This window comes from Schistocerca cancellata, chromosome 3, assembly GCF_023864275.1.
Source record: "Schistocerca cancellata isolate TAMUIC-IGC-003103 chromosome 3, iqSchCanc2.1, whole genome shotgun sequence".
In the NCBI taxonomy this organism is placed as follows: domain Eukaryota; kingdom Metazoa; phylum Arthropoda; class Insecta; order Orthoptera; family Acrididae; genus Schistocerca; species Schistocerca cancellata.
The window spans coordinates 527,893,129-527,915,280 of NC_064628.1; the positions used below are offsets into that span (position 1 = coordinate 527,893,129).

Here is a 22,152-nt window from a genome sequence, read left to right on the forward strand (position 1 = left end):
GCCTCAGCTACACTATGTCGGCGATTGCTGCGCAAACAAGTTCTACACGTACGTGTACACCACCATTACTCTACCACGCAAACATAGGGGCTACACTCGTCTGGTGTGAGACGTTCCCTGGGGGGTCCACCAGGGGACGAACCGTATAATAACCCTGAGTTCGGTGTGGGGCGGCGGAGGGGTGAAGTGGACTGCGTTAGTCGTCGTGAGGTTGTGGACCACTGCGGCTGCGGCGGGGACGGAGCCTCTCTGTCGTTTCTAGGTCGCCAGTTAACATACAATACAACCTAAGGACGGCACACACATCCATGCCCGAGGCAGGATTCGAACCTACGACCGTAGCAGCAGCGCGGTTCCGGACTGAAGCGCCTAGAACCTCTCGGCCACAACGGCCGGCTAACCTACAGGGATTCTATCGTCTGACTTGGGATCTCACACTGGATGCACTACCATATGACTGGCAAGATGAGATTGCTAGTTTTTGAATTCCACTTCTTGTGTCTTAGAGCTTGTCAAACGCACCTGGGATTGGATAGAATGAGGACCTTAAAAACCCGAAGGGAGCTGAAATACACTCTACCCTCGAACTACCTCCATGCTGTAAGAGTGCCGTGGATGGCAACCAGTGTGGTTCTGCTATGAAAAGAAATGGCAATCCAGACCCCTGGCTGTCGGGCCATATGGCGGGCGACAGTGAGGTCGATGTACGACCACTGCCAGTGGCGTCTCCAGATACGTCTTCAGCCTGGAGTCTCATTGACTAGAGTAGAATTGTCTTCAGTGATGAGCCTCGCTGCGAACTGAACCCTCATGATTAGCGAAGATTTGTCTGGAGATGCCCCAGACATTGGTGGCATACCAACCTGACCATCACCTACTATGCGGCGTGACAACAGGGAGTGAAGGTCTGGGGGGCCATTTATTTTCGTAGCAGGACCCGTTTGTTTGTCTTTCGACGCACCCTTACAGCATACCGGTACGTCGATGGTATTCTACGTTTCGTTGTGTTTCCCTTCGTGACAAGCCATTCTCGGCTTACGTTTCAGCAAGGTAATGCCCACCCGCACACTGCGAGATTTTCCACTGCTTGTCTACGTGCTTTCCGAACCCTACTTTGGCCAGCAAGGTTGCCGGATCTTTCATCAATCAAGAATATTTGGAGCATTAAGGGCAAGGCCCTCCAACCAGCTTGGTCAGAATTTGGACGATATCCCTCAGTAGGACATCCAACAACTTTGTTAATCAATGCGGAGCCGAATAACTGCTTGCATAAGAGCCACAGGTGAACCAACCCATTCGTGATCCTCTTTGTCTTGAATAAATCATCCCATTTTACTGAAACTGTTTGTCTGTACATGTAAATCACATCTTCCGATTTCCGTCCCATTCGGATAATACCTTCGTGGTGCGCCGATTTTTTGTCTTGGAGTGTGTTGTCTGTTTTCTTTTCTCACAATGTATTTTAAGTTCCCCTAGGCCTTGGCTGAGCCGTGTTTACACAGTATCCTTTCTTCCATGAGTGCTAGTCGTGCAATTTATTCACCAGGCCTTAAGTTAAATTTAGAACTTAGGAGATGAGGTGCTGGCAGAGATAAAGGTGTGAGGCAAGTCAAAAGTTGTGTTTGGATAATTCAGTCGGTAGAGCATTTGGCCACTAAAAGCAAAGTTCCCAAGTTTGAATAACGGTTCGGTACACAGTCTGATCTTCTAGGAAGTTTCATATTTGAAGTTTCTCTACAAAGTGACCTAGATGGTATCTTTCTTCATTATGACCAGGTTATAGTGAGAAATCTTAAATTATACTAGAGCCACCTATGATTGCTATGGGGACCGTGTACTATTTACAGGGTGCGCAGTCGAATTTAAGCAGCCATTCTGACCATTCTCTATATGTGCATGGAACGAGCAGAAGTTCTAATAGGGCTAGAACGGAATGTATTCTTCGCCATGCGCTTCACAGTGGTTCTGTAGAACATCGATGAAGTTCTTAAATTAAATTTCGGCTGAGACGTTTAAATGTCTAACTTATCTACGATAACATTGGAAGGTGAAGAAGTGAATTAAAATTTACGCTGCAGCCAGGACGAGAACATAGGTCTTCTTGCTTACCACGCAGATTTGCTGACCATTACACCACCACAACATTATGGTCAACAGCGCTGCACGGACTACTGAAGTCAAATACTCTCTCCAACACAAACTCCAATTCACATCTCTCCTTATGTTGTCACTATTACCAGGGCTCTCTGACATTGGAATAGCACCGCAGCATTAGACGTAATGAGGAAGTGCTGTACTAGGTAGTTCGTGCAACCACGTTTCTCATAATGCTGTGGTGGTGTAATGGTCAGCATCTCTCCTTAGTAAGCAAGAAAACCCCGAAACTTCCTGGCAGATTGAAACTGTGTGCCGGACTGAGATTCGAACTCAGGACCTTTGCCTTCCGCGGGCAAGTGCTCTACCAACTGAGCTACCCAAGCACGACTCACGGCCCGTCCACACAGCTTTACTTTTGCCAGTACCTCGTCTCCTACCTTCCAAACCTCCAAACCTTACCAGACGCTCTCCTGCGAAACTTGCAGAACTAGCACTCCTGAAAGAAAGGATATTGCGGAGACATGGCTTACCCACAGCCTAGGGGATGTTTCCAAAATGATATTTTCACTCTGCAGCGGAGTGTGCGCTGATATGGAACTTCCTAGCAGATTAAAACTGTGTGCCGCACCGAGACTCGAACTCGGGACCTTTTCCTTTCGCGGGCAAGTGCTCTACCAGCAGGAGAGCTTCTGTAAGGTTTGGAAGGTAGGAGACGAGGTAGTGGCAGAAGTAAAGCTGTGAGGGCGGGGCGCGAGTCGTGCTTGGGTAGCTCAGTGGGTAGAGCACTTAGCCGCGAAAGGCAGAGGTCCTGAGTTCGAGTCTCGGTCCGGCACACAGTTTTAATCTCTCAGGAAGTTTCATATCAGCGTACACTCCGCTGCAGAGTGTAAATCTCATTCAAGAAGACCCTGGTTTGAGTTAAAAACTTCACTTCTTCAGCTTACAACCTTATCGCAGAGAGACTTTTGTCTCAGGGAAAATTTAATTCAAGATCTATACGATCACATATAGTACAGCTCTTCCCCATTACATCCAATGCTGGGGTACTATCCAATGTCGGATAGCCATGGTAATAGTGACAATATAAGGGGAGATGTGAATTGGAGTTTGTGTTAGGGAGGGTATTTGACTTCGGTAGTTCGTGCAGCCTTCTTGACCATAATGGTGTGCTGGTGTAATAGTCAGCATATCTGCCTAGTAAGCAAGAAGACCCAGGTTCGAGTCCCCACCCCAACATAAATTTTAGTTCACTACTTTAGCTTCCGTTGTTATTGTAGATAGATGTAGTTGTTGACGGAGAACTCTGTGGTGCAATTTTTCACATTGGTGATGTCACTAAAGCATACTGTGGCATTTAAAATAGAGTAAGCAGTTTACTTGCCCGTAATCAGCATGTGTCGTCACTACGACGTCACGGTTGTGTGGTCCGTAAGGAGAGTTATGATGCAGGCTGTGAAGACTTGTGCAGCCGGCCCTCACGGGGTAGTCGCAGACGCACAGGTGCGGGTTGAAGTGCAGCTCGGCCGGGCACTGGAAGCGGACGGGGACGCCGTGGGCGCACTGGTAGAAGACGGAGCAGTCCCTCGTGTCCGGCAGGTAGGCGGCCGCCCACCAGTGGCGGGGGCAGTCGCCGGCCGGCCACGGCAGCGCGCCCGCCAGAAGCAAGGCGGCGCACGCCAGCACACACACACCTGCGCAGCCGCAAACCCTGTCACCACGAGAAATACGGGCCCCGCAACGGACGAGGCCCACCAGAAAGACAGGCCGCGGCGCGTACGTCACGAAGGTAGTCCTGAACTCGCTCGCTCGCTCAGCTCAGCAGACAAAATGCGTTTCTAAACCTGTTAACTCGCAGTTGGTCCTGTAAGAACTAACGAGAATTGCATATTCCACTGGAATCTGCTATTATAAAGTCTTACTGATTAACAGTACTACAGTAAAATTTAATTTAAGATCAATACTCGATATAAATGGTGTAACGGCTTGTTTATAGCATGCAGTCTTTCCTGCTTAACTTTACTCATTACATGCTGGAAGTGGTGCCTTATGCAACTGACAATCATTTTAGCATGATTTTATTTTACTGTACGCGAGTACAGCCATAACAAATTATAAGTAGGCCCATGGACTTCCCATCATTATAGGGCTAATAACAGTAAGATTCCATAATAGCGGTTTCCAGTAGAAGACTCAGTTTTCGATTGTATGGACACGTCTAGCTACGAGTTAACAGGTGTAGAAACGTAGTCAGCTGATTTGAGCGAGCGAGCGAGCGCAGGACTACCTTGGTGACGTACGCGCCGCGGCGTGTCTTTCTCGTAGGCCCCGCGCAACGAATTTCTGACGTCACACTAGGCGCCTCGTCCTCCACACTTCGCGAAAGCTCGGCTCCGTGCAGGGACCACATGAAATCAGTATGTCAATGAAAAGATACCTACTAAAGGTGTTAATTTTTTCGTGTGCTATCGATAGCTTGCATGCATTTACCGGCGCAGTAAAGAATTATTAAAAGCGTCTGAAATAGTCACTCGCTTTCCACCAGAGAGGGCTGCTGGCGCTCGTAGAACTTGGCAGCATCACGTGCTGTGATGTACGGGCTGCGGCCTGTCTTTCTTGTGGGCCTCCTCGCTCACTGTCCACTGTCGTGGCGCTTATAACTGTCACCACCCCTGGACCACGAACAGTCCAATTTCGGAAACGGATTTTCACTGTCGTGTTCATTTGTCAGGCATGAATAGATTTTGCTATCGCGATGAAAAACTACTTTTCTGAACTGAGCTGTTGTCATCTAAATGAGCTGTAAGGGTACCATGCTTACCGGATGCGGAGATCCATTGGGACTTTTTCGATTGGAGGATACGTGCGATTTTTCAAGAAAGTTAAATAGTTACGAGAAGAGGCAGTCGAGTATACGAGAGTTCTCCGTTCAATCGCGTCAGAAGTAACATAGACAGAATACTGAGCGGAACAAAGTGATACTGAATACTTGTGAATTTTTTTTAAAGAGATACAAAGATAGACGGAAGGTAGCACGAAGAGCTGTGGTTCAAATGGCTCTGAGTACTATGGGACTTAACATCTGAGGTCATCAGTCCCCTAGAACTTAGAACTACTTAAACCTAACTAAACTAAGGACATCACACACATCCATACCCAAGTCAGGATTCGAACCTGCGACCGTAGCAGTCGCGCGATTCCGGACTGAAGAGCCGAAGAGCTGTGGTAAAAACAAGAATATCAGTTATAGAATTTAGGGGAAAATATAGCAATAAGTAGTCAAGAAGAAATCTGCGTGCTAGCTGTTACTGTAGTGCTTAAGAGTTGTGTGTGCGTAATAGGAAACAGTAAATATCCTGTACGATGTTTCAACTAAAATATCGTAATTTTCGTGGGTAAATTTACAGAATGACACTAAAGTGAGTGGAACAGTGTTGTTAAAGTAATGACGACTGTGACTGGGGACTGAAATGTTTCATGTTTGTGATTCGTGTCTCATAAAAATGGCCATAGTTGCGAGTGACGTTCATAAAAATTACTGAATCGAAACCGTGTGGATGCTACTTTTGTGATGTAATCTACACGGGAAAACACAATTCAAGGATCACTTTTTCGAAACGCCGTTACTATCTCCCACTGCGACGTAGAAGTTTGAATCTTGACTCAAAGATCCCTGCAACCTTCTCCTGTACTGGTGCAAAAACGTGGCGTACTGCGACGTCGCCTTGATATACACCAGAGCAAAAGTTGCGATCGTGCTGCATTCCAAAGGGGCATGATCACGTTCGGTGGGGTTGCAGCCCATGATGTCCTTAGAGAAGGGTTCAATCGTCCGGAGGCTGCCCGTAGTGTCACAGGTTGTCAAGAACATCCTCCTGTTGCTCACTGCACTGTGAACTGTCGTTTCCGCCCGCGAAACATGTGGCATACAACGCTATAAGGAAATTGATTGTTTCATTGACATTATTTATGGTACTCCCAGAGGACTTTCCGTGTCGATAGTGAGCGCCGGAGTGACTGAAATGATTTCTTCGGCCACCCGTAAGAACTGGTTGTCGCGATTCTGAGCTCCATTGTAGAAGCATCGAGAGAGAGAGAGAGAGAGAGAGAGAGAGAGAGAGAGAGAGAGAGAGAGAGAGAGAGCGAGAGAGAGTGAAATGTGGATGAGACCGGTTATGACGACCTTCTCATCGCGTGACACGTCCATGGTAGCGTTGGGCAGTATCTTGCAAAATTTGGTGCCAATGTGACATCAGTAACCTACCTTACATGAACTTCTGAAGTCTGGCCTATTTTTTACATATATCGACACCTTGCTGTTTGAAGTGTCGGTGACTCTGAAGGTGATGTCGCAGTTCGCCAGGTTTTTGCCATTACAGAAGAAGGTTGTAGCCACCTTTGAGCCAAATTTCAAACTACTACTTCACAATGGGATATAGTTATGGCATTTCGAATAAATGATCATTTAATTGTGTTGCGCATCGTAGTTTTAGTGAAATCAAAACAAAGACATGTGATTCGTACGAGGTACACGTTCCCAGGTAAACATTCGGCTGTTTGCCGCTATGTGAATTCTCAACGAAATAGTATCCAATTGACTTTAATTGAACCTGCGACCGATAATAAACATCGAGATGCAGCGAGAGGCTGTGGAAGCTCATACAGTACAGAAAAGTCAGGCTATTAGTACCTTCGTAACTTATGAATAATGAGATATACAATTTACTTATGGATGTTAGAGAACTCGTGAATAGGAGAATGACGACTAAAGTGTCCAAAATATTATCCTCGTCAATTAATGAGTGCGAAATAATTGTTTTACTTCCCCTTCATCAAAAGCGTTGGGAAAAAAGTGGAAAATAATCACTGGTGGATCATTTAGGTGACTTGCAGTGACTATAAAACATCAGCGAACATAAAAACATGTAACTATTTCTGTGCACAGAATTGGCGAATTTCGTGTCACCAGCCATTGATTCTGTAAGGGTGCCTGTGCCACTAAATGAGAGTGCGTATAGCAGTTTACATATTAGCTACTGTCCAGAGTATAGGCTTGTTGACAATGCAAATGCAGGGTGAAGAAATCTTCCTACAAAATCTTGAAGGTTGTTCAGAGATATTATCTGCTTATTTTTGTACAGGATGGTTATTGAGGCGTGCCGGCTCGTATCGATTGATCGATCGGGTCGGCATGGTGTGATCTTTGGGCTCGGCCGTTTGACGTGGCTTTTGGCCGCGACGGGGGTGTGGCGCTCGAGAGGGACAGCCGGAGAGCCGCGCGGCGCTGGGGAGTCAGGGGGAGCGTGGTTGAGCAGGCCGGGGCACGACGCAGAGGTTGTGGTGTGTTTGGCACGTTTACAAGACCGAACCTGGCTTGTAGTGTGGGAACTGGCTCGGCCACATTACCCGAATCGAGTCGTGCGACCCTGATTTGGATCTGTAAAGGATTTCATAAAAGATTTGGTGAGAATTGCTTGTCATGTTTTTGGTCCGCATATTGTACTGATCCTTGCTTCCCAAGTATCGGCACCATGACTCGAAACTGTTGTCTTGCCAACCAAAATAACCCCTCTATTTAGCGCTGTTTAAGTAAACACGTGTTATTGTGTTTGGTTAAAGGTTTATCTGGAATTTGTGATGTGATACAGTCCGAGTAAGCGAGGTGTATTAATTGGTGCTATTGCTGTTCGGAGTGACGGATGGCATAAGCCAGTATGGTGAAACTGTACTATTTTTCCTGGTGCACTGAGCTGTGTGGACGTTATTATAGTTGGTTCAAAGCACAGGCTTAACATTGAATCTGTACGTTCTGTGTTACCTAATTGCATTACTTGTTCACTCGTAAACAGTGAAATGGTAGTTTTACTTGACTGTATAAGTTTACCAGTATCCTGTTAAGGGGTAATTTAAATGAGCTCCCCAGTTTCAGCGAGCATATGTTAACCTACTAGTGTAGTTTAAATTTCTAAGCTGACTTGGTATTATGCTATTCGCCCTCGTCCTTTAAGGTTACGTCAAGGGCATTAGTTTTGAGTCACCCTTGACTATTTTATTTCAATGTTCGTGAAATAGGCGCCGGCCGGAGTGGCCGAGCGGTTCTAGGCGCTACAGTCTGGAACCGCGCGACCGCTACGGTCGCAGGTTCGAATCCTGCCTCGGGCATGGATGTGTGTGATGTCCTTAGGTTAGTTAGGTTTAAGTAGTTCTAAGTTCTAGGGGACTCATGAGCTCAGAAGTTAAGTCCCATGGTGCTCAGAGCCATTTGAACCATTTGAGCCGGCTCTCCCGCTCACCACCACAGTTATAATTAAAGTTTCACTACTTGAACCAGTGTAGACAGAAAATTATTTACAGTTTGGGTACCGAACTTTACATGAATGATGTTCAGACTGCGCGCAGCGGGATTTGCATCGTTAGTAGCATTAGTGTCATGACTTCCAGTTAAGCTCCGGTACTGGTACGGCGAGGTATGAAACACAATGATCAGTGTGCGTTAACACTGCAGACAGTCAACATGGGTCTGGACAAGGTGAGCAACGCTTTACTCTTCAAGCTGTTTTTATCAAAATGATAACAGTATCGCTGCTGCTCTTCTTCGTGGGCACTGACGCATAGAAGGAATACGGGAGGTTCTTTTTCGGCAACGTGGTTGAAGAACACGGTTCGGAAGTTCGAATTAGCTGAAGATTTGGGAACTCCTCCAGTGTGAGGCAACGGCCAACTGCGCCACAAATTGTTAAAGGATGTGTGAGAATACTGGTACCAATCTGCGACCTTCAAGCAGTTTGCGAGCTGTGTCACGAGAGCTAAGTATTGCCTGGTCCAATGCTCACAAAGTTATAAAAACAATTGTGAAATAGTATCGTTAATGCGGTTCCAGGCTATCGTGGATGCAGATGGTCGTCACACTGAACAATGTTTGTAACCTAGATCGTAAAGATTGTAGGCAATTAACAGACGTTACCTTCTCATGTCAAAAGTAATATGTGTTTCTTCCAATGGTTTATTCGTTATTTCTCTTCCATATGCCCTTACAAGTATTTCCACAAAGTTTCATTGTCCTACGATGACTCATTTTACATGGGGCCCCTTTCAAGTAGCGAATGTTTAATTACACTGAAGAACCAAAGAAACTGGTAGGCCTGCCTAATATCGTGTAGGACCCCCGCAAGCACGCAGAAGTGCCGCAACACGACGTTACATGGACTCGACTAATGTCTGAAGTAGTGCTGGAGGAAACTGACACCATGAATTCTCCAGGGCTGTCCATAAATCCGTGAAAGTACGAGGGGATGGAGATCGCTTCTGAACAGCACGTTGCAAGGCATCCCAGATAAGCTCAATAATGTTCATGTGTGTGGAGTTTGATGGCCAGCAGAAGTGTTTAAACTCAGAAGAGTGTGCCTGGAGCCACTCTGTCGCAGTTCTGGGTGTGTATGCTGTCGCATTGTCTTGCTGGAATTGCCCAAGTCTGTTGGAATGCACAATCGACATCAACGGATGCAGGTGATCAGACAAGATGCTTAAGTAAGTGTCGTATCTAGATGTGTCAGGGGTCCCAACTGTACACACTCCACACCATTACAGACCCTCCACGATCTTGAACAGTCCCCCGCTGACATGCAGATCCATGCATTCATGAGGTTGTCTCCATACCCGTACACGTCCATCCGCTCGATACAATTTGAAACGAGACTCCACCGACCAGGCAACATGTTTCCAGTCATCAACAGTCCAATGTCGCTGCCGACGGGCCCAGGCGGGGCGGAAAAGCTTTGTGTCGTGCAGTCATCAAGGGTACACGACTGGGCCTCCGGCTCCGAAAGCCCATATCGATGATGTTTTGTTTAATAGTTCGCATGCTGACACTTGTTGATGGCCCAGCATTGAAATCTGCAGCAATTTGCGGAAGGGTTGCACTTCCGTCATGCTGAACATTCTCTTCAGTCGTCGTTGGTCCCGTTCTTGCAGGATCTTTTTCCGGCCGCAGCGCTCCCAAAGGATTTTGTATTTTACCAGATTCCTGATATTCACGGTACACTCGTGAAATGGTCGTATGGGAAAAGCTCCACTTCATCGTGCGCCGACTATGACACTACGTTCAAACTCATTTAAATCTTGATAACCTGCCATTGTAACAGCAGTAACCGATCTAACAACTGCGCCAGACATTTGTTCTTTTATATAGGCGTTGCTGACATCAGTGTCGTATTCTGCCTGCTTACATACAGTATCTCTGTATTTGAATATGCATGGGTATACCAGTTTCTTTGGCGCGTCAGTGTATGATCACCCTCTGTAAGAGACCCGTGGTCTATGACGACATGTTACAGAGCAATAATGAAATTAAAAATTTATTCGGCTTGTTAATCAGATTGCCTCTGTCTGTGTAAAAATACCTATAAAACAATAAAGATCGTGTAATATGCAATCAACAAAATGTGCAACATGAAACAGAGAGTGATGTAACGACCCCACGACGAAACACGTTTACTTTTACCACTGTGTGTCTAATCTGTTAGGCCACTCTCCCACTGTATTCAGGTAACCATACACGAGGCGCATACCAGCCAGCTTTTCATCAATAAACCCATCTGTCCTCCTGTGTATTAATATTAACGTACAACTAACACTGCCGATGAAATAAATCCAAGACAGAATGGAGGAACACTGAATGCAAGTACGTAAATTCCCCAGTCAGAGTGCAACCGTCGGAGGAGATTTAATCATCCAACAATCAATGAGGGTAAGTAGTTTTGTTAGACAGCCTGTGAAACATTACTAAAGACCTTCTCTGAAAACTACTTAGAACAAATTTTTCGAAACCTGATTCATGATGGAATTATATCAGATCTAATGGCAACAAATACACCTGACCTCTTCGAGGATGTCCACATCGATAATGGTACCACTAATTCTGAGGCAGCTGTAGCTACAATGTTTACAAAAGTATAAAGGGCCACTGAAAGAAGTAAGAAGATTTGTATGTTCGTAAACGTGATAAACAAGCAGTAGTGTTATATCCAAAAGAGGAACTGAAAACTTTTAGCTCAGACAGAAGCATATCCAGAAACTATGGCTCAAGTTAAAAAAAAAAAAAAGTTGACTACACAGTTCTGGACAGGCATTTACCAAGGAGAACAGTTCATGATGCGAAAGCCACTACATGGTATACATTCACCGTAAAGAAACTCTTAAAGAAACAGAAACGACTAAATAATAGGTCTAAAACAAAGCAGAGAACTGGAGATCGAGATATTCAATGAAAACGCCTTTGGCTGTCAAAAGAGAAAGAAGCATCAGTGCCTGCTGTAGCAGAATGTCGTGATAAGTGATTTCACAAAGTTAAATGAATTTCTGGTCGTTAGTAGCACCAATGTTAATGTCCAGTCACTCACGAACGAGAAAGTAACTAAAATTGAGCGTAGCTAAGAAGAAGCAGAAATGCGTAACTCCTTTTCCAAATTTAGCTTTGTAGGGTGGGCATGTCTTTTTGATTTTTGTAAGTTATCGATGTCAGAGAGAGAGCAAGTTATGTTACTGTTACACAATCTTTGGTCTTGTTGTGACACAGTTTTTGCCTGTGCGCAATTTGATACTTTCTTAGTTGAAATGTGGTAGGTGATGGACGTATTCAATAGTAATGTGTCGACTTCTGATTGTATCTGTTTGATGGAGAAATATTTGTTGTAAAGGACAGCAAGGATGAATATATGTATATATTGAAATGCAGCTAGTTTGTTGGAATGATTATTGTCGGTTATTTACCTTTGTTCACTTTCTCAGAGCCGAGAGAAAGACCATCCCGCTTGACTGAGTTACGCATTAAAATATCAGCTGATTAAGTTGTTTGATTTTTTGCAGAAATTCTCTGTTAAAATTGTACCCCTTTTAAATCATTGTTCACTTTGTTAAGCATGGTATTGTTCAGACCAATGTTACGTGTGAAGAACAGGCGAAGTTTTATTCTGTCCTTCTGAACACATACTTCATTCTAAAAACGTTGTCTTGGAATATCATTTCACGGGAGTAGTTACTCTACCCATCCTTCTGTTTAAAGAACGCTTGTCATTACACATTACCACATTGCACTATGTTGGGGTATGCAACATTTTGAATATTGTTTGGTAATTTTATTTAAAAATAGAAGACAAGCGTAGCCGCTGCCTGCTAGCTGTTGCGCTTCCGAGAAATCTGCTACAATGTTGTCAAGACGCGACGTAAGTGGAAATTTTGATTAGGACCAGATAATTGTTTTACTTAAGTTGCGCATTTAATATAAAGACAAGTTGCAACTCTCGTCCTCTTATTTTTCATCACAGTTCTCTTCAGTGACGCCTTGTCATGATCGGTAACAGATCACACACTAATGTCTACTACTAGCTGTCCGGGTACTTTTGATCATATAGTGAACATATCACATATTAGTAGTAAAATTCTCTTCAGGAGCGACAGATCTTTGATCACACACGTACAGACCAGTCTGAACTTAGAAAGTCCTTATAAGCGTTTAAGACGCATATATAAAGTACATGAAATGTATTCGCAGTTGCCGCAGTGTCTGTTCCTTTGGACAAGCGTGTATGTCCAAAGGAACATTGCATCGTAATTCGGAATAACACAGGCACTGCAATACGGTATCTATCCTCTGGCTTCGGGCAAGCGAATTTCAAGTAAAATGTCTCCCCTGGAAGGGAATATGCGCAAAAGATGTACCAATACAGGTTGACGATATATGAAAGTTTGGGTCGAGTTGTGAGCCGTGTTCAGATAGCCTCATGGTAAGGCGATCGCTCTCGATAAGCGAGAAATCTGGGTTCGAGTCCCATGCATGCCTGTCCGAAGGAACATTGCATCGTAATTTAGACTAATACAGACACTGCAGCATCGTATCGTATACATAAATGACGAAGTCTACGGACATAGTTCGACACTGATGTGGAGGGTTCACCAAACCTTCAGGGTCAATATTATACAGGAGCTGCATGATCCTGAACTCAGTATCGTGAAATAAGAGACCAATGGTTGGAAGTGAATATTGCAGACAGTACGAAGTTATGAGTGAACAGTGGTGTGAGACACATATTTATAAACTGATTATGTTGTACAACCAACAACAGTCTATCTCATCGACGTTGATGGCATTACTTTGAGAAGCGACACACAGTTGTCTACAACGTATCCTTGTGGAGGTCACCACTATTACAATTGCTGACTGGTTGCAGCAGACTGAAGACGAACATTTAACATGTGGTTCTGTAGGATCTAGTGCCTGGGAAGTCAAATGAATGTTGTATAGTAGGCAACATCTTAACTGGTTGAAAATTATCGTCCTTGATATAATCTTGCGAGGTAGCCAAGATCGTTCATCACGGTCGGGCATAATGCTTTACCAACCATCCGTGAAAGACTTCAGCTAAACATATTTTGACAGAATATGAGCATATTAGGTGTATTTGTGTATAAATAACTTGTTTGGGTCACAGACATGCAGCTGTGGCGGGGTAGGCACTGTTGAAAATACTTTGTTTGAATGTGATCAATACGTTAAATTTTAGGCAGGAAGTGGACATAGGATTTAATAGTGTATATGGCACAGCTGTAATGAAGAAAAGTGGCAGTTGCGTGGTACTCTGGCGAGTAATATATCGAAGGTTAAGTTAGATGAATATCAAAGTACATGAAGACTCGAGCAAGAAAGTGAAGGCAGCAGTCAAAAGTGTTGAGTATTAGTTACAGACCTGCAATTTCTAACGACCACTGGAGGAACATCATTAGGAATCATGACAAGATTGAGACGTAGCCCATCCAACGATGCGAGTATGCAAGGGCAGCAGAAGACCAGTGACAAAAGAATTACCAACAGAGGACAGTTTTTATGAGTGTAACTGAGTAGCTGGCGACGGCGCTATGTACTCCTGGGATATTCCATGAGAAATGAAGTGACCCCTGTTGAGTCCGGTGGCTGTGCGGTGGCAGTTGCTGGCGCGGCGCGACTCTGAGGCTGGAGGGCCGCCGATGTGATACCGACGAAACTTTCTCCATGACTCGGGGCTCACTTCATGCTCAAAGAAAGAAAAATACACTGACAGAAAAAAATCGCAACGACAAGAAGGAGTTCTGTGTCATAAACGAAAGTTGGTAGGCGTGTTTCTACATCTGAAATATGATGTCTGTTCAAATTTCGCGTAAGTTGCGTAAGAGTGGCGCTAGTAATGCCACTATAAGGAAACAAATCAGGTTTGCTTTCAATAAACTCTGCAACGGTCCTGAGCGTTAGCTACCTTTGAGATTGGTTCAAATGGCTCTGAGCACTATGGTACATCACACACATCCATGCCCGAGGCAGAATTCGAACCTGCGACCGTAGCGGTTGCGCGGTTCCAGACTGTAGCGCCTAGAACCGCTCGGCCACTTTGGCCGGCCTATGAGATTGGATCTGGTCCGTTGATGTTAGTCAAGAAAGCCTTTAAGGCGACAAAGACGCCATTACCAACACCTCACTGAGTTAGAACGCGATCGTGTAATAGGGCTACGAGAAGTTGGATGCTTCCTCTGCGATACTTCAGAAAGACTTGAGAAGAATGAAGTCAGCGTACGTGATTGCTGGCAGCGGTGGTCGCGAGAATGTACCTCCGCCAGGAGTTCGGTCTCCGGGCGGCCACTTGCCCTACATAAAGGTAAGATCATCGTGTTCAGCGTATGTCTCTCGCGCACCGTACCGCATCTGCAGCAGAAATTCGAGCAGCAGTTGCCACCATAGTGACACAACGAACTCTTAAAAATCGGTTACATCGAGGACAGCACCGAGCCACCACAGCCTTTAGCGTGTATTCAACTGACTCCAAACTACCGCCGTTTGCGACTTCAGTGGCGTCAAGAGAGAGAACATTGGAGGGCAGGGTAGAGGTCTGTTGTGTTTTCTGATGAAAGCTGGTTCTGACTCGGTGCCAGCTATGGTTGTGTATTGGTTCGAAGGAGGCCAGTTGAGGGCCTGCAACCACCCTATCTGCGTCCTAGACAAACTGGACATACACCTGGAGTTATGGTATGAGATGCGATTTCGTATGACAGCAGGAGCACTCTTGTGATTCTCCCACACATCCTGACTGGAAATTGGTACGTCAGTCCGGTCATTCGACCTGTTGCGCAGCCATTCATAGACGGCATTTCAGGGGGTCTTCTCCAACAGGATAATGCTCACCGACGTACCGCTGTTGTAACCCAACATGCTCTACGTAATGTCGACATGTTGCCTTTGTCTGCTCGATCACCAGGTCTCTCTCCAATCTAGCATGTATGGGACTTCATCGGACGACAATTCCAGCGCCATCCGCAATCAGCACTAACCGTCCCTGTACTGACAGACCAAGTGCAACAGGCATGGAACTCCGTCCCACAAACTGGCATTCGCACCTCTACAACACAACGCATGCACGTTTGCATGCTTGCATTCAGCATTCTGGCGGTTACACCGATCATTAATTACCAGCATTTCGCATTTGCAGTGGTTTACTCCGCGCTTACATTAACCTATGTTCTTGCAATGTTAATCAAGAAAATATGTAACCTAGACAAATGTGTTCCAGAAATTTCATTACTTCACCTTAATTATTTTTTGGTGCTGCGATTTTTTTATGTCAGTGTATTTCGAGTCAGAAAGACTTCCAGTTGATCCAATAATTTAGCATTACACAGAGAAAATCATTAGTACTGTCAGTACAGTAATATAGTGTACTGTCATAGTTAAGTTGTAGTACTTAGTTTTTCTGGAGCGGCTGAGTAAAGATCCCGAGAGCCATCAGTTGCTCCAGGACTATCAAGCCATAATTCCTATAAAAATGGCACATCTGCTCAAAGTGGCACAATGCTGATATCTGTTTCTAAGGAATTAAGTTGTAGGTTTGATTGCTGTAGCTATAGAAAATTTATTCAACACCGAATAACGATTGCATGAATGAATGCTTTAATGTTTGTGCCACTACAAATTATTTTCATTAGGTAATGAGACAACAGGTTTAGCTTGTTGGCAGCAATATATAAATAATTTTACAGCCATGGTTCTCGGTGAAGAATTGTTCACACTGCAAAATTTGAAAAGATTGTGCTGGATCGTGTGGAAGAAGATTCGTCAAGGAGCACCTGCAAGCTTGCCTTTGAAACGCACACTATGAAGAATACAGTGCGGAGAGAGTTGAAGTAACAGCAATTGTTGTTGCTGTGGTCTTCAGGCCGAAGACACTTGTAATGCAGCTCTCCACGCGAGTCTATATTTACTCTTTAGAACTACTGCATCCATCTGAACCTGCTTACTGTGATCAAGCTTTAGTCTTTCTCTGCAAATTTTATGCCACAATTCCCCTCATTACCAAACAGACTACTGATTCAGGATGTGTCATATCAATCGACCCCTTCTTGTACTCAACTTGTACCATAATTTATTTTCTCTCCAGTTCAATTCAGTATGTCTTCACTGTTCGAGTTCAAATGGCTCTGAGCACTATGGGACTTAACATCTATGGTCATCAGTCCCCTAGAACTTAGAACTACTTAAATATAACTAACCTAAGGACAGCACACAACACCCAGCCATCACGAGGCAGAGAAAATTCACTGTTCGATCGACCCACCTAATCTTCAGCATTTCCTATAGCAATACATTTCAAATCCTTCTTTCTTCTATTATCTTCTTGTCTCCGTTGTTTATCGTCCCCGTTTCATTTCCGAACAGGGCCAATTTATGTATAAATACATTCAGAAAAGACTACATAACATTTAAATTTACAAGCGATGTTAACAAATTTCTCATTTCGAGAAACGATTTTCTTGCTATTGCGTCTTCATCTACCACGGCAGTCTTCACTTATTTTGTGGCATAAGTAACAAAATCTACGAACTACTTTCAGTGTCTCATTTCCTAATCTGATTTCCTAGGCATCGCCTAATTTAATTACACTACAATCCATCCATGCAGAAATATTGTAGGATCATTTTGAACCAGATGCAGCATAACCACACGTCAACTTGCCCGTGAATCGCACACTTGGCAGACTACAGTGTGAGAAGAGTAGTGGTGGACCAGCATCTGCATTTCTATAATAAATAACGTTTGCAAGTAATGGACCTAAATGTTATTCAACTCAGAGTTCATTTCTGTCAATAGATAATATTGTAAGTGCATGCACTGTGGCTGACGATCGTCACTTTAAGAGCTGCTGTGGGTTTAAGTTACTGATATCCGGTTCAAAAAAAAAAAAAAAAAAAAATGGTTCAAATGGCTCTGAGCACTATGGGACTCAACAGCTGAGGTCATAAGTCCCCTAGAACTTAGAACTACTTAAACCTAACTAACCTAAGGACATCACACACACCCATGCCCGAGGCAGGATTCGAACCTGCGACCGTAGCAGTCCCGCTGTTCCGGACTGCAGCGCCAGAACCGCTGGACCACCGCGGCCGGCTGATATCTGGTGCAAATTGCTTATGTTAATAGAAAATTAAATACTGATTTCCGACCATTGGTTCCTTTTCGTAAGGTATTCAGTTTACCACCTGAGTAATTTTGTCCCCACATATAGACACCGTATACAGTGACGCTCTTGTCAATAAACCGAAGGCTAAAACTTCGTGGTATCGCGAACGCTGCGGACTGTATCTCATTTTCTATGAATGGGCAATGTCACGTAACTGAACATAAACAGAGGTTTCATTTGACAAAAAAAGATTTTCTGGTTAAGCTAATCGCTTACGCAGGAAACAGACGTGGTCTTACCTCGCATACTTGGTCGCCGCGGTAGATTGCACACGAACTGACGGGCGTGACCGTGTCATCTGCTTTTATACCCACCACCAAGTGTATGCCAACGGAACGTAGAAGGACGAGACCCCAGATGCTTTTGTGATGATGTTTCCTAGACATATCACATACACAAAAAACACGTTATTTAACATTAAGTTTACTCACTGTTTTCGAATATACGACGGTATTTTTTGAAATAAATATAAAAATGTTTCGGGCGGAATAGTAATTTCATTGTTTTTGCAGCTGAATGTGCAAAATAGCAAATACTTTTTTTACTTACGGTTGCTCCGTTGAACCTGTATTAGATCGAATTACTCATACAACACTTATTTGCAACAGCAGTTCCTCTTGTTTATTTATTTCTTATTTGCTTCGATCATTAACATAACAATATCGTTTAGGCTGTCTCTGTTTTAAAAACTGCACCCTGCACTATTCGATCACGAAGTCTTTTGTCCACACACGCGTAGAACACATCACTTCAGACAGGAGTACAAGATTTGCATATTAAATTCGTGATCTGGGACGTACTTACTTGATTTACATTCGCAAAGCACGTCCGTAGCTAACAGATACCTTTCGTAGACTTCTTTGAGACTAGTTTTCCTACTAATGACGGTTGTACATGACGATTAATTGTATTCAGAAATTGTCTAAAATAATGGAAGATAATTATACAAAACTTAAAGAAAGTAAAAAACACAAATAGTATTAACGGAGTCTGCTGACAGTTTTTGGTGGAAGCTGGAAAGCTAACGGCACTACGAACATGATACTATTTCTGAAGTGCTGTATTTTCAAATGAACTATTTAGGTTTAGAACATAACTTCATTTTTTATATAGTCAGTACCGGTTTCCATACGCTTTGTGAGCCTGAGCACCGCATTATTTGAACTAACGTAGTAAAAGTGTCGCGTATGTTCGCGAAAACACTTAAGGAGCGCCTCCAAAATTCAGCAATGTATGTAAATATATGTGTCAACCCAAGTACGCCTCCAACTTTGACGACAACTGAATGAGGCTTGGTGTGAATGACTGTGCCAGTTGCCGAGTATCACATCCAGTGTAAGGAAGGGCAACTGTTGCGAGTAAACAGATGGCGCGCTGCGTTCGCGTTATTTGCCGCTTGCTTTGAATACCCCTGCGCGGTTGTTGTAGCTGCAAACACCGACGCCCGCTGTGTGACTGGCCTCTGAAAGAAAACTGAACGAAAATTGGTCGGTTTCTGCGCAAAAAATATGGTTAGGAAGATGTACTGATTTTTTTCTTTTGTGATGAGATAGTAAATCGTTTATTCTCTCTCTCTCTCTCTCTTTTCAAATTAGATGTACTTTTTGTTTCGTCCATCCATAGTGAGAAGATCCTCAAGGGTTTATCCAAAGTGAAATAGTCCTCGAGGTTGTGGAATAAGACAAAATCTTTAACATATTTTCATTTAATTGGTAAAACAAAAAAAAACTTGTCAGAGGCATAACAGCGTACGAGCCTAGCCTTGCTGCAGCTTCACAGGGTGAGAAATTACCCATTCCAGAGCAGTCAGTTGTTATGGTTCTAACACAGTGTTGAAAAGTTACTTATGTGTCAGCAGCTATGTGCCACAACTTTGCCATGTACGTGTTAGCTTTGTAATCACAAGTGCCAGTCGTGCGTCAAATAAGTTTCGCAATGACTTCGTGTGTGCAAACATGTCTCGGGAGTGATGTCACGTGGTTTTCATTTCAGAGGCTCAAAGGAGTGTGGAGTGTCTTGAATAAAATTGTGCATGTGTTACTTTAACGTATTACAACAGTGTCTGTATGGATTGAAGCATCCAAAATAAGGGAACATGGGTCATCTTAAGTCAATTGTTTGGAGAAAATATCTAACTAATGAACGGTTGTGAATACCTTGCCAAGCAAATCATAAACAATACGTTGGGACGTTCAGATTAAAACAGTGGTAAAACATCTCATGTTTCTACTCTCAAGGCTATAGCATGTCACATACGAACCTCCTTTTCTATCTGACACTTTTATATTAACATTGTTTCATTGTTGGTGCAGTTACGAATGTTATTTTGTACTGTTATATTTTACTGAATTTCCATACTATTATTTCAGCAGATATTCCGGCAAGGGCGGACATAGCGAGGGACACCTGAGGGTACCTGCCCCGCTCCCATAACCCAGTGGGAAACGTACACCTCAAATCGAACTCGTGTGCTCTCCAGACAGAAAGACAGACGTGTCAAGCCACTGCAAGATGAAATGAAGGAGAACATGTAATGCATATTGACTATTAGCGAAGAGTGGATGGTCAGGATGGATACGAGTGCAGATAACGATTTTATCCCAAGGTCACGCTCAAGTATCTCTGCCAACTATGTGTGGTAGTTCAAGGTCACTATGTAACTCGTCGTGCGTCACGTATATCTTCCGAGGTCACCCATGACTGTAGAACGACTGCAAAACATAAAATTTGCGGGGAAAATGAAGGTCACTCATCCACTGTAAGAGTTTTGGCTCAGATAATAATCTAAGTGAAGGTTACACTCCCCCTCCCATCCCTTCCCTCTCTAGGCCAATAGGAAGACTTAAACCAGGTCCCCAATTCCCTCTCCACCTTTTTCTTGCTATTCCAGTTGTGTGAATTTCGTTATTTGTGCTCTGTGCACCGTAGTGAAAGGATCATCGGCAGCAGATCTATCCTACTTAAAAATTAAACATTACTATAATTTATGAGACAACACTTTGACATTACAGTACATGAGTAACACACAGCTGAATTTCTATGATTTAATGATGTCATGGCATATTTTGCTAAACTCTGGGAAATATTAACATAATTTATGATGTAATTCACTTCGACATTAAAATATGTGACTAGGTCACTGACTAATTACTACAAATTAATCAAATGATGTCATTTTCTATAAGCACTCCAGCGTATGAGCACATCCTATTGGTATTTACAACTTTTTCGTAATTTATTATAATTTTTTCGATTTTCTCCAAATATCCACTCTTCAAGAAGACACGTGTGGATATGGGATTTAAATGTTTCACAGTTAACACAGGGCGATATTTTTAATAAAAACACCGACATCCAATATTAAACAAACAGCACACTGCACAACTGTAAGAAGTGTACGAGGAACTTATCCCTGATTTATTTTGTATTAAATACATTGATGTCACTATAAAACTGCTTTAGAGGAGTATGACACTATAGGGTTACAATAGACTTGTAAATAACACTACATCAATAAATTTACACTGTATACAACCACCACAGACACTGGCTAGGAACGGTAAAGGAAATGCACATTTATTTGAAAGAAACTAAAATTTTGATGTGGAGACGCATGTGTCATCGTCTGTAACGGTAAAACACAAGTCTCCATATTGGCAACAAAAGGCTCAGCTGTCGAGGTACTTCTGGCCGACAGAGGCCTCTATGCCTGACTCCTATAGATCATGACAGGTTCCAGGCACGGAACCACAGTTTACTGGAGAGAGAGAGAAAGAGAGAGAGAGAGAGGGGGGGGGCAGGGCGGGAGGGAGAGAGGGAGAGGCGTGGGGAGGAAGGGAGGGAGGGAAAGTGATCTGGTTACCCATGTAAGACTCTTAACTCACAGACATCACGTGCCTTCACCACCAGAAACGGTCGACCGTGCCTACGCAAATGGTAGATAATGCTACTGGAGAGAGAGGAAGAGAGAGAGAACAGCCTTTTTGTAGAACCTGAGACCAACAGCTGACAAGATAATGCAGCTGCTTCTGGTCGCAATAAGACTTACTGGCCTCATCTTGCTGATGTTGCAGCAGCCAGCAATTCGTGGACACAAAATGTAGACAGTCTTAAAAAGTGATAAAGTTTTTGTATTACATGCCTCTCTGATTCACCGAGAATATTTCCAGTGACGTGTCATTATTAAAATCATTACATCACCAACAGGTTCTATTCCTTTCTTATATTCCTATAGTGTTAAACTCACTTCACATTTGTGGAACTCGCAGGGTTCCTATTATTTCCACTAAGAGTTGACACTGGCCGTAACATCTTATGCATATACAGGGGAAGAAGAAATCCATCACTGACCTTCTGCAGTATTATCAGAAACATTAGTTACCGTAAAATACGCAGGGGCAGGTGATCTAAAAAACGTGGAAGGCAATATTGGGCTGAGAGAAACAGACACGTGGTTTCCAAAAAACCTACTATGGTAAAAATCGAGTTACCTGATTCGTTCTGACTGACCAACGAAGCAGTCACA

At 43.7% G+C, this 22,152-nt stretch overlaps 1 non-coding gene across 1 annotated transcript; it reads right to left on the reverse strand.

Annotated features, from left to right (window-relative positions):
• Positions 1-2,406: 2,406 nt before the first annotated feature.
• Trnap-cgg (transfer RNA proline (anticodon CGG)) lies at positions 2,407-2,481 on the reverse strand. The gene has a single exon. It is a non-coding gene; the product is annotated as a tRNA-Pro (tRNA).
• Between the last annotated feature and the right edge of the window lie 19,671 nt (positions 2,482-22,152).